Source organism: Panicum virgatum, chromosome 2N, assembly GCF_016808335.1.
Source record: "Panicum virgatum strain AP13 chromosome 2N, P.virgatum_v5, whole genome shotgun sequence".
In the NCBI taxonomy this organism is placed as follows: Eukaryota; Viridiplantae; Streptophyta; class Magnoliopsida; order Poales; family Poaceae; genus Panicum; species Panicum virgatum.
Window position 1 is genome coordinate 6,418,884 of NC_053146.1, and position 11,367 is coordinate 6,430,250.

General features: G+C 44.1%; 1 long non-coding RNA gene and 1 pseudogene across 3 annotated transcripts; both read right to left on the reverse strand.

Annotated features, from left to right (window-relative positions):
• Nucleotides 1–1,975: 1,975 nt before the first annotated feature.
• On the reverse strand, nt 1,976–4,732 carry LOC120662311 (annotated as a pseudogene).
• A 1,610-nt stretch (nt 4,733–6,342) lies between these two features.
• LOC120659537 lies at nt 6,343–11,086 on the reverse strand. Of its 3 annotated transcripts, XR_005669053.1 has the most exons (4): nt 8,540–11,086; nt 7,498–8,126; nt 6,590–6,738; nt 6,343–6,515 (listed from the first exon to the last, which is right to left on the reverse strand). It is a non-coding gene; the product is annotated as an uncharacterized LOC120659537 (long non-coding RNA). The 3 variants fall into 3 exon arrangements; XR_005669054.1 differs by lacking the exon at nt 6,590–6,738 and having other exon boundaries at nt 8,540–11,083; XR_005669052.1 differs by lacking the exons at nt 6,343–6,515; nt 6,590–6,738 and adding an exon at nt 6,835–7,045 and having other exon boundaries at nt 7,129–8,126; nt 8,540–11,083.
• Nucleotides 11,087–11,367: the final 281 nt, after the last annotated feature.

An 11,367-nucleotide genomic window follows, 5' to 3' on the forward strand; every position in this document is an offset into this window, starting at 1 on the left:
TAGATGGGTTTTTTTGGGGGGGGGGGGGGGGGGGGGGGGGGGGGTGGGGTTGGGGTTGGGGTTGGGGCTTTCTAACAAATTATTTGGAAGTTTTGACTTAAATTTGTTATTTCTATATCCCACAAACGAAGTTGAGTTGGGACAAGATATTTTATAAGTTTGTGTATCATTATATCGTCTATATGTGTGATTTTTTTGGGTGAATTTAGAAGACTTTTTTGTTGTGATTTGCACGAGATTTCACAAAATTATGGTTTTCACCAGATATGTTTTCTTTTTAATTTTTCTATATGATAAACTGCTTTTTTAGAGAAAAAACTAAATATTTTTTTATCCGTGGGATCATGTGGCTCGATCTGTGATCAGGTACTCAGCCGATGCTTACTTTGTCTGCAAGGATGCTTCTCGAGCAGGGTTTAGTTAAGGGTTTATGGAATATGGCATGCTTTGTATGCAACTTTGTCATTAGGTGAAAAATAAGATGGTAAGAGCAAGGAGAAATCTTAGATACTTGGGCTAAAAAAACCCTCGTCCCCCGCGTCGCGGCGACTTGGGCGGATCGCCTTCCACGCTGCGCCTGCTGCCCGCCGCCGTCGCTGCATCTGGCCCTCGTCTTCCCTCGGCTCCGGCCCCTTGCCCTCTTGAAGATCTACCTCGAGCCTGTTCGGTTGGTGGGAATTAGCTGGGCTGGCTGGTTCGAGTCCAGCCACGTACGCACCACCACCAGCCGAACGGAGGGAAAGCTGTTTGTTTTTTCTGTGAACAACATGTACATGTCATGTCATCCGATGAGCCCAGCCGGATGGCCTTATTCGGCTACTGGTGGACCGCTAGATGGCTGGGCTGATCAGCCCAGCCAATTCCCACCAGTCGAACAGGCTGTTCATCGTTAGGTTTTTTCCAATAATTTTTTTCCTCCAGAATAATTAGGTTAGATCTTGGATTGTCTTTTCGATGTTTTCGATCTGGTTTTCTATGTCGTATTGGATCTCCTCTGGGTGATGTGTTGTCTTCGTCGGAGACGCCATATTCTTCATTGAGGGATCGAGGTATGTTGGCCTAATCCTCTTTGAGGAGGGATTAGATCTGTTTTTCCCTCTGGTGGAATTGTCTTTCCGAGCGCTGGTGCTACTACTGGCGGCGAGGGATCTGCTCTTCCGGCCGCCGTTGGTGATGGCTAATGGCGACCTCGGATCTTATGTTCGGTTCAACCTTTAGAAGATATGGTCGATGTACTTTTGGCGCCTTTTACTCCCTATAGTGGTTGAGCATACAACGCCTCTTTTGCGACCTCCACATCTATGTAGTCTTCTGTTGGTGGGGACTGCGGTTCTGTTCGGATCTGGTGCTGTTCCACGTCAATGGAGTTTTCTGAAGGAGTGGACGGCGCCGGTTGCAAGGAAGACGAAGGGTAGAGACCTAGTGGCGTGCTTCAATGTAGTTTTATTTTATGTCGAGGTCTCGGTTGTAAGAGAGAGTATTTTTAATGAAATCTGATTCCTTTTTTCTTTCTAAAAAGGGCAAGGAGAAATCTTTGACACTCTTTTTTCCTACCTGGAAATTATATGTGTGTAGTAGAGACTCTAACATTTTGTGCGTAATTGGAACCTGCAGAGGTAGTAAACGTGACAGTGCAAACAAAGCGAATGGGTTTGCAGTGACCTTAACGACAAATATAGGAAGCTTGTAGCATTTGGCAACGCTGTGAATCCAAAGATTCTGTTTCACTAGAAACTCCTGCGCGGTGCTGCGCCTTTATTGTGGCCTTGTTGGCCAGTTCTACCATGACATAATACACATGTAGAATTTTTCCTTTTATGTTTAGCTTGACAGCATTTTAGATCTGTGTTTAATTAGCTTCAGATGAGGACAAAGAAAACAGTACGTAGTAGTAGTTTTAAGAGTAGTATCAAAAGGTAACCGTAAACTGATGAAGCAACTTTTAGCGAGAGAAGTGAATTAATAATTTTATCATTCTTGATGCAACTAGCAGTTGTGAAGATGCACGCATTTTTCGCAATGGGGCCGTCACTTCGGCAGCTGAGAAATGAACAGGTGGTATCACCATCATCCGCATTGACAAAAAGAAAAAGAAAAAGAAACAAAACAAAAACCTAAGTCCAATTTCATCTGTGAATTCCTCTTGCTAATTTTCACGGGAACAAGCTCCAGCTGCCAAGTAGTAAAACCACAATCAGGCCCAGCAACTATTTCTGAATATCTTGGGAGGACCTCTTGCATGATTGCATCTGAATATCTTGGGAGGACATCTTGCATCGGAATATCTTGGGAGGACCTCTTACATCTGCATGTGTAGAGAGAAATTTGTTTGTTAGGCAACGGCTCTAGTTTAGAAGCTCCACTTCGCATAACGTGGAGCAAGATGAACAGACATGAACATATTGCTGCTTGTGTATTAGAACAATTAGCCATTTCGTGGAGTATGATGATACAATGTAGATCTCATTTTGGACCGGAATATGACACAAGAACAAATTAGCCATCATATCAATACCTCCATGTCCTAAAGTGATAGTCGATAAAAGGGAAAATGAAATGAGAAAACATTGTTTTATTAGGAAGCTATAGTACTTTTAAGGGCAATCAATCTCCGTTGTATCATTACACTTGCACAAGTGAAGTCTCAGGATATATGCTAGAGAATTACTACACAATATATGAACCATATAAAAAAACAAAGGATATATAAGTTTGGCTGCCTGCTTGTCCATCTTCTGAGTTTAAAATTTGTGAGCCTTACTGGTTACTGCAGCAAAGTTTTCAAAAGGCTACACAGTAGGAAACAAAAATATAAATCCAAATCTTCGGAAGCCAGTAGAAATTTAGGCAACTGTATCAGAAGAAAACGATGCAGGGAGTTCATATCAGTAAACCATGAAATTTTTTGCGCCTGATTTTGAAATTTTTGGTAGCTGGAAAAAAAAAGACAACAATTTGCTATAGCAAAACATAATAAAGCTGTTTTCCAAGCATATAATAGACACTAGTAATCAGCGATCAGAGCATACAAGAAAATCTGCTCTATATAAAGATGCCCTAGTACAAGTTGCCAGTAAGCTACATACATGGAAATGTGAACAACTAGGCAGATTTTTTTTTAGGTAGAGCATTCAGTTCAGCAATCTGGAAGTTCCATCAATACATTCAGCATAAGAGTTTGCATAAGTAATCTAAATTCTAAAGCAGGCCTACATCTATGTCTTAATTGACTTATTTTATTTCGAGAATACAGCAGGCTTGAACAAATACTTGGAACAAAAGCATGAAGAAATACATCCAAGCAGCAGCATATGCATGTCATGACTCTAGAAGATTTACCTAAATTGATACATTCTCTACACATGTATATGAAATTCCTGTCCAACATCCATTGCATCCCCACAAGGAATGCTTTCAGAGTTTATTTGAGAGCACTGGTGATTCTGAAAAATAGGGGACATATGGCACAATGCTATCGTCTTGCCAGACTGTGCTGACAGCATGGACTTCCTTGCTATCCATGTTGTAAGATATCAGCTTTTGGCCCCGGTGAGAAATGAAAATCAAATTGCGATCTGGATGAATGGTGACCACAGTATAGTCAAAGTTGACATGCCATTTAATAATTCCAAAGAGCTGCAAAGAGCTCACAGTGTGCTTCATGACCCATTCCTCTTTATCATAGTCCTCAAGAACCCAAATGGTGATCTGCGCAGAGTTGCCTTGTATCTGTTCGCTGATGCAATAGAGATGCCCTTGAGATTGACCAAGAAATGCTGGCTTGGAGCCACTACCACTGTGACTCCGCGGGCAGCGGATGAGCCTGCGTGTCTTCCCTTCCCAATCAACCGCAGCAATCAGGTCCTCATGAATGTGGTCGACGACAAAATGCAGCATGCCGTTAACAAAGGCGCTGCCCAACGAGGACGATATGCTCCCAAAAATACCCAACTGTGGGATTTCACCTCCCACTTCCCATCTGCTCCGCTCACCTGACCTGTCAGTCCACACCCCAGTTTCTGACGAGTAGGTGCGCAGCCCTAACTCGTTGAGAATACTAGGTTTCTGCAAGAACTGGAGTAACTTGAAGTGCGAGGAGACCGCTGGGTCGAAGAACAGATAGGTGTCCTCACCTGTTTCCCAATCGGCGTCCTCCTCATCTTCCCCTACCGGCGGATACGAGTAAACCCAGCCGGAGCTGGGCACGGCCATCCATTCCTGCGTGGCCGGATTGCACACCACATAGGCCAGCGTGTGCGTGTCAGTGTGCGGAACCGGGCAGGGCCTAAGGAGGAGGAGCCCATTGCAGGAATGCAGGATCCTGACGTGCTTGATGCCCGTCAGGAAGGAGAAGGAAGGATCCACAAGCGGCGCGGACCAGGTCTATGAAGACGTAGTCAAGCCAGCTGCCGCAGTCGCCGCACCAGGCATCATCGTCGTCTCCATCCCAATCGTCGCCGTACCCGGGGCCGCCGCAGGCATCCCAATCGTCGTCTCCATCCCAATCGTCGCCTCCATCCCAATCGTCGCCGTACCCGGGGCCGCCGAAGATGCCTTCCAGGGTCTGGGAGAGCTTCCGGCGGTGGAGGGGGTCGGCGATGAGGTCGCGCCAGGCCTTGGACACGCACTTGAACCGGCAGAGGGACTTGAAGGGGACGCGGGAGAGGATCTCCACGAGCGGGTCGTCGGGGAGCCCGGCCACCACGCCGCCCCTCTTGGGCTTGTCGACCATAGGCCTGCTAATGGGTTGGGTTGAAATGAGTTTTATAGGGTGGGTTTTGAAATGGAGTGTGTTTGGATGATTTAAAATGGGTTGTATTAGTTAATGGGGTGGGTCGGGGCGGGTTCTATATAAATGCGGGTTGATGCGGGTTGGGGTGGGTTGAAATGGATACTTTTTACAAAATAGTATAACTATATATAAATGTGGGTCCCACGTGAGAGCTGGACTCTGAAATTAAAACCACGTGTTTATATCAGAAAATTTTATCGAAATTGACTGAATTTTGTTGGAGATGACTCAGTACGACTGGCAGCTATTTTGTGCAAACCAGTGTGGCTAGAACTACCTGTGGGCCCCACATGAAGAGCCGGACCCTAGAATTAAAACCTCGCGTTCACACTATAAAATTTTATCGAAATTGACTGAAATTTGTTGGAGATGACTCAGTACGACTGGCAGCTACTCTGTGCAAAGCAGCGTGGCTAGAACTACACGTGGGCTCCACATCAAGAGCCGGACCCTAGAATTAAAAGCTCGCGTTCACACTATAAAATTTTATCGAAATTGACTGAAATTTGTTGGAGATGACTCAGTACGACTGGCAGCTACTCTGTGCAAAGCAGCGTGACTAGAACTACACGTGGGCTCCACATCAAGAGCCGGACCCTAGAATTAAAACCTCGCATTCACACTATAAAATTTTATCGAAATTGACTGAAATTTGTTGGAGATGATTCAGTACGACTGGCAGCTACTCTGTGCAAAGCAGCGTGGGTAGAACTACACGTGGGCTCCACATCAAGAGCCGGACCCTAGAATTAAAACCTCGCGTTCACACTATAAAATTTTATCGAAATTGACTGAAATTTGTTGGAGATGACTCAGTACGACTGGCAGCTACTCTGTGCAAAGCAGCGTGGCTAGAACTACACGTGGGCTCCACATCAAGAGCCGGACCCTAGAATTAAAATCTCGTGTTCACACTATAAAATTTTATCGAAATTGACTGAAATTTGTTGAAGATGACTCAGTACGACTGGCAGCTACTCTGTGCAAAGTAGCGTGGCTAGAACTACACGTGTGCTCCACATCAAGACTCGGACCCTGGAATTAAAACCTCGCGTTCACACTATAAAATTTTATCGAAATTGACTAAAATTTTTAGAAATGAGTCAATATGACTGACAGATACTCTGTGCAAAGTAGTGTGGCTAGACATATATGTGGTCCCCACATTAAGTGTAGAACCACTAAATTCCTCTGCATAGTAGAATCCATGGGTTTTTATGGGTTACCCGCTTATAATGGGGCGGGTTGGTTAGAGTTGAGAAATTAACTAATTGGGTTGGGTGGGGTTGGGTATCTAAATATGTTAATTTTAGGTGGGGTTAGGTATGGTGCGAGTTACAACCCATTAGCAGGGCTAGTCGACCATGCTTGCGCCTGGTGGTAGGGGGGAGGGAGGGAGGGCCTCGACCCTCAAGATCCGCCGCTGGGGAGGGTGAGGATCGACGGGGCAGCGGTGGCGCCGTAGGGTTTGGCTGGCTTCCGTCACTAAATAGAGTACTTTGCATGCGCCTTGGCGCGCTTACCTATCGTTAGGTTAAGGTAGAACACCATTAATACATATACACGTAGCATTAGCGTGGTATGTCCATATATTAGTAGTAATAGTACAATTATTTGTGATATGCTATTAGCTATATTTTAGTACAGAAGTGCTATTGCTTATTACAGGCAGTGCTGAATGTAAAGTCCCTGGAATGGTTGTCCCGCTCCTGACCTGCAATCACTGCAATTTAATTCAAATTAGTGATAAGTTGGTGTTAATTGCAAGGTATCAAGGTAGGAGCAGATGATGTCAACATTTTTCGAATTTGGCTTAGTGATCTAGGCACTGGTATGGTTTTGCTCTGCCTTTGTCTGTGATGAAGACTGGGAGTAAATCCTTCTTTGCGCTATATTGGAAGTAGCGTGCCCTGTTCTTCAGGTGTTCCTTCCATGGATGCAAATAGCTATATGGTAAAGTACAATTATTCTTCATGTAAAATACTTTGTCTTATTTTTTCCGATACAGTTAAATTTCAAATTTATATGTTTGTAATGGAACATTTAATCATGGAAGATACTGTTTATTTGTACAATAGGAATTTAAACAAAGTAGTGCATTTACACATAATGATACTAAAGCTAGCATCTATAATTTGCATTGAAATTTAAATGCAGAAGTACATATTGGTAGGGAGATTCTGTAGCTAAAATTTTTATTGATCCAGAAAAATTCGATCATGAAGTTCCTGGGTTTTTTGCGGCTCTTACTACCTACAGGACATGTGAATTTGTAAATATATATTATCAGTTTGCTTGATTCCTGAAATAAATAAGAGAATATGACTGATGCTTACTTGTATTTTTTTGTTGGTGCTCTGGGGAGTGCCATGATCTTGCCTTGTTATTTTTTTTGTAATAAAGACTGGGAGCACATCTTGTCGCTGGAGCAACGTTTTGTAGATACACTGCTACTGTATTGCAACGGTTGATCTTGGGCAGGTGATGGTCGTGGTTAGGAATGGAGGGAAATGAGGCATAGCGATGTGGTGGTGCTATGCGGTGTGTTGATGAGAAGCAACATGAGTGATGTGTTGCTTGTGAATGTTGGATGATGCATGGTTTGGAGCAGACATGGATTTTTATCAGTGGTTTCTATACCGTCAGGTGTTGTAGCAAGAGCAGCAAGAGGATGGGGAATACCAACACTCTAGTAAGTAGCATACCTGGTGTGTTCAAGCAATTCCAGGCCTCAGTCGATGTTCATGCAGCCATGGAGGTCCCTTGCGCGCTAATTGCCTTTGCATATTTTAGTATTAAAGGAGAGATGGTTATTTTACGTTTTTAGTATAATTAGTATGTAAACAGAATGTGGTTATACAACAGAAAAAAAAGAGTTGATCATATAAAGTTGTATGCAAATGGTGTTCATATTTGCAAGGCACATGAAAGTTGCATGTAGATATATAAAATTTTGGGTACACTAATTCATAAAGTAGTAGAGGTAATGCATTGGTTGTATGACCACACGTTCATTTTTGTAAGTGTTCTTGATTCTTTCCTTGTTATTCTATTCATCTTTGTAACGAAGCAGTAGTTTTTGCAAGCGATAGAGAAAGTTTTGTCCAGGGTGCTGACACACAAAGAACTAGAAAATAGCGAAATATAATTTCAACATTCATGTTGAAGTTCAATGTTCCATGTTAACATTGATAAATGGCAGATCATGATGAATAGAACACAAAAAGAGAGTAGTCAGAGTTTTCTTTCCTTTTTTTTTTTTGGCTTGCAACATCATAGCTCAGTAGTAGCGGCTCTGTAACTATTTGGCAGTGGCATGAGTTGATCCAGGTACCTGAGAATCCCAACAGCAAATGGCAAAATAGAGTGAGTTTCATAACAAAATACTGCAAGCACAGTAAATTACAGATCCTTTTAATGAGTCTATAAATAACCAAAAACACTTATATACTGTCATATTATGGTTGGTGTAGTAGCTTTCTTATAGGCTGAAGCTCTATTCTCTAACATTGCAACTTCTTGGTCAGTTATTCCAAATTTTTATTTGTGCTACCTCAAGTGTAATTCCAAACTTTTCATCGCAAAACATAAGTTGCCATGGGAGTTTTTGGCTGACTGACATAGGTAAGTGCAATATCATTACATAGCATGTAACGTGGCTCACATATATTATACTTGAGCTGCAGGAGTATGCATATAAAAACAGAATGATATCCCAGGAAAAGGATGAAGGAGGTAAAAGCTTACACATGTTTTTTTTTTTAAAAAAGAAAAGCTTGCACAGTTGGAGCTGCTAAATACTGCTCCTTGTCTTTGTCCATACACGAACTTGGATCACCTAAAGAGTCAAAATTACACAGCACACAGTGTCAGGTTCTCTGAGATGGGACAAAATTCACAAAAGATATGTACACAAGAACACTTGTCTTAAGTATGTAAACCAATGCTTGAATATATATTGCACTGTTAGAATAACAGTGTGCACAAACAGCAGGTATCTGGATACAATTGTAAGAAAAGGCTACATAAAAAAATCAGGTGGACACCATATTCAAGAATGGAACACGTATATTTTCCCTAATTGTTCTTTCAGTAATCTAACTCCAAAACCTTGCATCTACCAATTTTTGATTACGTTACAGCTTCCAATCTTATTGGCCTTTGCAATGTTGTTGTTTTAGTTGAATTGCAGGGGCTGTCTGTACCCTATGGCATCATATAAAAGCAGAAGTGCTATTGTGTGATTTAAATGTGGTCAAAAATCATGTACTATAATGAGTTTAGTTAAGTTGGATGTCAGACGCTGTTGAATTTATGCATCTCCCTTTATTTTCAACTTGCAAAGCAAATCAGAGCATAGCCTATAAGGTACAGCAGCACATCATGTTTTTTGGAATCATAAGGGAAGATTTAAGTTCGTACTACATGTGTTGCATTATTTAAGTTCGTACCATGTGTGTTAATTCAGGGTGATATAGGTGGTCAATTTAAGTTCTTATGCTGCTTCAGTTATGATAACTTACCTAAGAGATGACCTCATGAAACTGGGAAAATATTTTTTTTCTGCAAATAATTAAACTCCAGATCCACAATTCAAGGACAAAGAACACCTAAAAAGCTCATGAATCTTTTACACAACAGCAGTATAGATTAAAACTTTCTATATGGTAGATTAAGGCATATCATTAAAAATATATGTGCTTTACACATAAGGACATATCAGAAGTCACCTTGAGGATTATTTATGTGAACTCGCATACTACCTCAAAACTGCTGACCTGTGGAAAAAATCCTTTCCCAGTAGGCTATGTTGTAATTGTATATTAGGTCTGAACTGCAAAGTCTAAAAACTTGACATTGAAGAAACATTCTAGTAACAGTTAGAAATTAACTTGGGAAGCTCTCCTATGCCCAGTTCCATCCCAGCAACTGTAAGCAAGCTTTATCTGAAATGTGACACAAAATGGGTAATTCTATAGAAAAAGAAGTACAAAAAGAAAATGTAATTTCAGAAGGCTGATGAAAGGTGAATAGTGGTACCACTATGTGGCAATACTATGATCAATTCCTGCTTACGCAACAACTGCTTCTTCAGTCGTTCACGTTGTGCTTGTTCCTCTGCCTCCCTCTCTCAGAGAGTCTCTCAAGGATTTTTCTTAGGAAACAGCTTGGCGGTCAAATAAAGTATCGAAATAAAAGATCAATCAACACTCGTAAGTGCTGCTCATAAACTAACAGACATACTTGACAGATAGAAAACATATCCTCCAACTCAGGCAATTGAACGAACACGTTGCGTACATGGCTTGAGGCCCACGGGAATCAGCAGAAATGCATCTCGGGTTTGGTTGGACGGCGATGGCTCGAGTGGTCGGAGCCGCACCGGTTCCATGCTTCGCACGCGGATCTGCGTGCACTGACCTCCAGCCGCGTGCGGGAGCATGGGACGCGTGGTTCTGCGCGGCCGGCCGGGTGGCGGGGCTCGCGGCCCTTAGGAACGCAGGAGGAGAGGGGAGGGAGGTCGAGGAGGGGAGGGGCTGAGGGAGGCGCGCCCGGGTGCTTGTCCTGCTTGGCGTCGCAAGGAGCGTTGGAAAGGTGAGTAGGTTGGGAAGTGTAGCGACGTCCACGGCGTCAGCGACAGCAGCGTCGGCAGCAGCGCAGGAAGAGGAAGCGGCGGCGAGCAGTGTGCGGAAGTGGGAGAAGAGGAAGAGGAAGCAGCGGCCGTCGCGTAACAGAAGCAAAATTTTACTTGGTGATGAGACGGAAGAGAAGGTGCGGGTCCTCACCGAGGCAAAGGCGTGTCCTGGGAGGACACCGGCGATTTTCTGGAGCATCGCGCCGAGCGACGTCGCTGGTGCACCCGCGAGCGCGTGGCAGGCCCGGCCCGCGGCGGCGAGCGTGGCCGGCTGGTCCTCGGCCGTGACGGACGGCAGCACGGGCGCCTCCCCAAGCCGACGGCGCCGCTGCAGAGCTCGACGCGCATGGCGACGTTGGAGACAGCCTCGAGACGCGAGGACGCGATGGTGAAGGGCAAGACTGGAGCACGGCTGCGCGGGCTTCCCCAGCGAGAGGAAGAGAGCGGCGGGATCGGAGATGGGGAGGCGACGGCCGCCGGCGGCGACGGTGCGGGGACTCGCCAGGGGTATCGCGAGGAGTTAGGGGAGGATAAGGAGAAGCAGCTCGAAGGCGAAGATGAGTTGGAGGAAGGCCGGGTGCAGCGGCGCCAGGAGAAGCATCGCCGCCGGCGCCGTCTCCTTCACCGTATGCTCCGAGGAGGTCAAAGAAAGATCCAGAATCGAGATATTTTCGAGCTGCAGTATGTTAAAAAGTGGAGACAGCTCGAAGGTAGCGTGTGCCGTAGGATATAGATTGGACGGCCGAAATTTATTTTGCTATCGTGGACGTTCTGACTGGCCGCCGAGCGATGCACAAATGATATATAGAAATCTGGAGGGCTTGGGCTTAGGCTTGGGCTTTTTTTTTTTGAACGAACGCGTGAGATTGTGCATATTTCATTAATAAAGAGGGAAATAGTAAAAAAAATATGGTTACAATGGTGGGCTAGTCACTCTAAT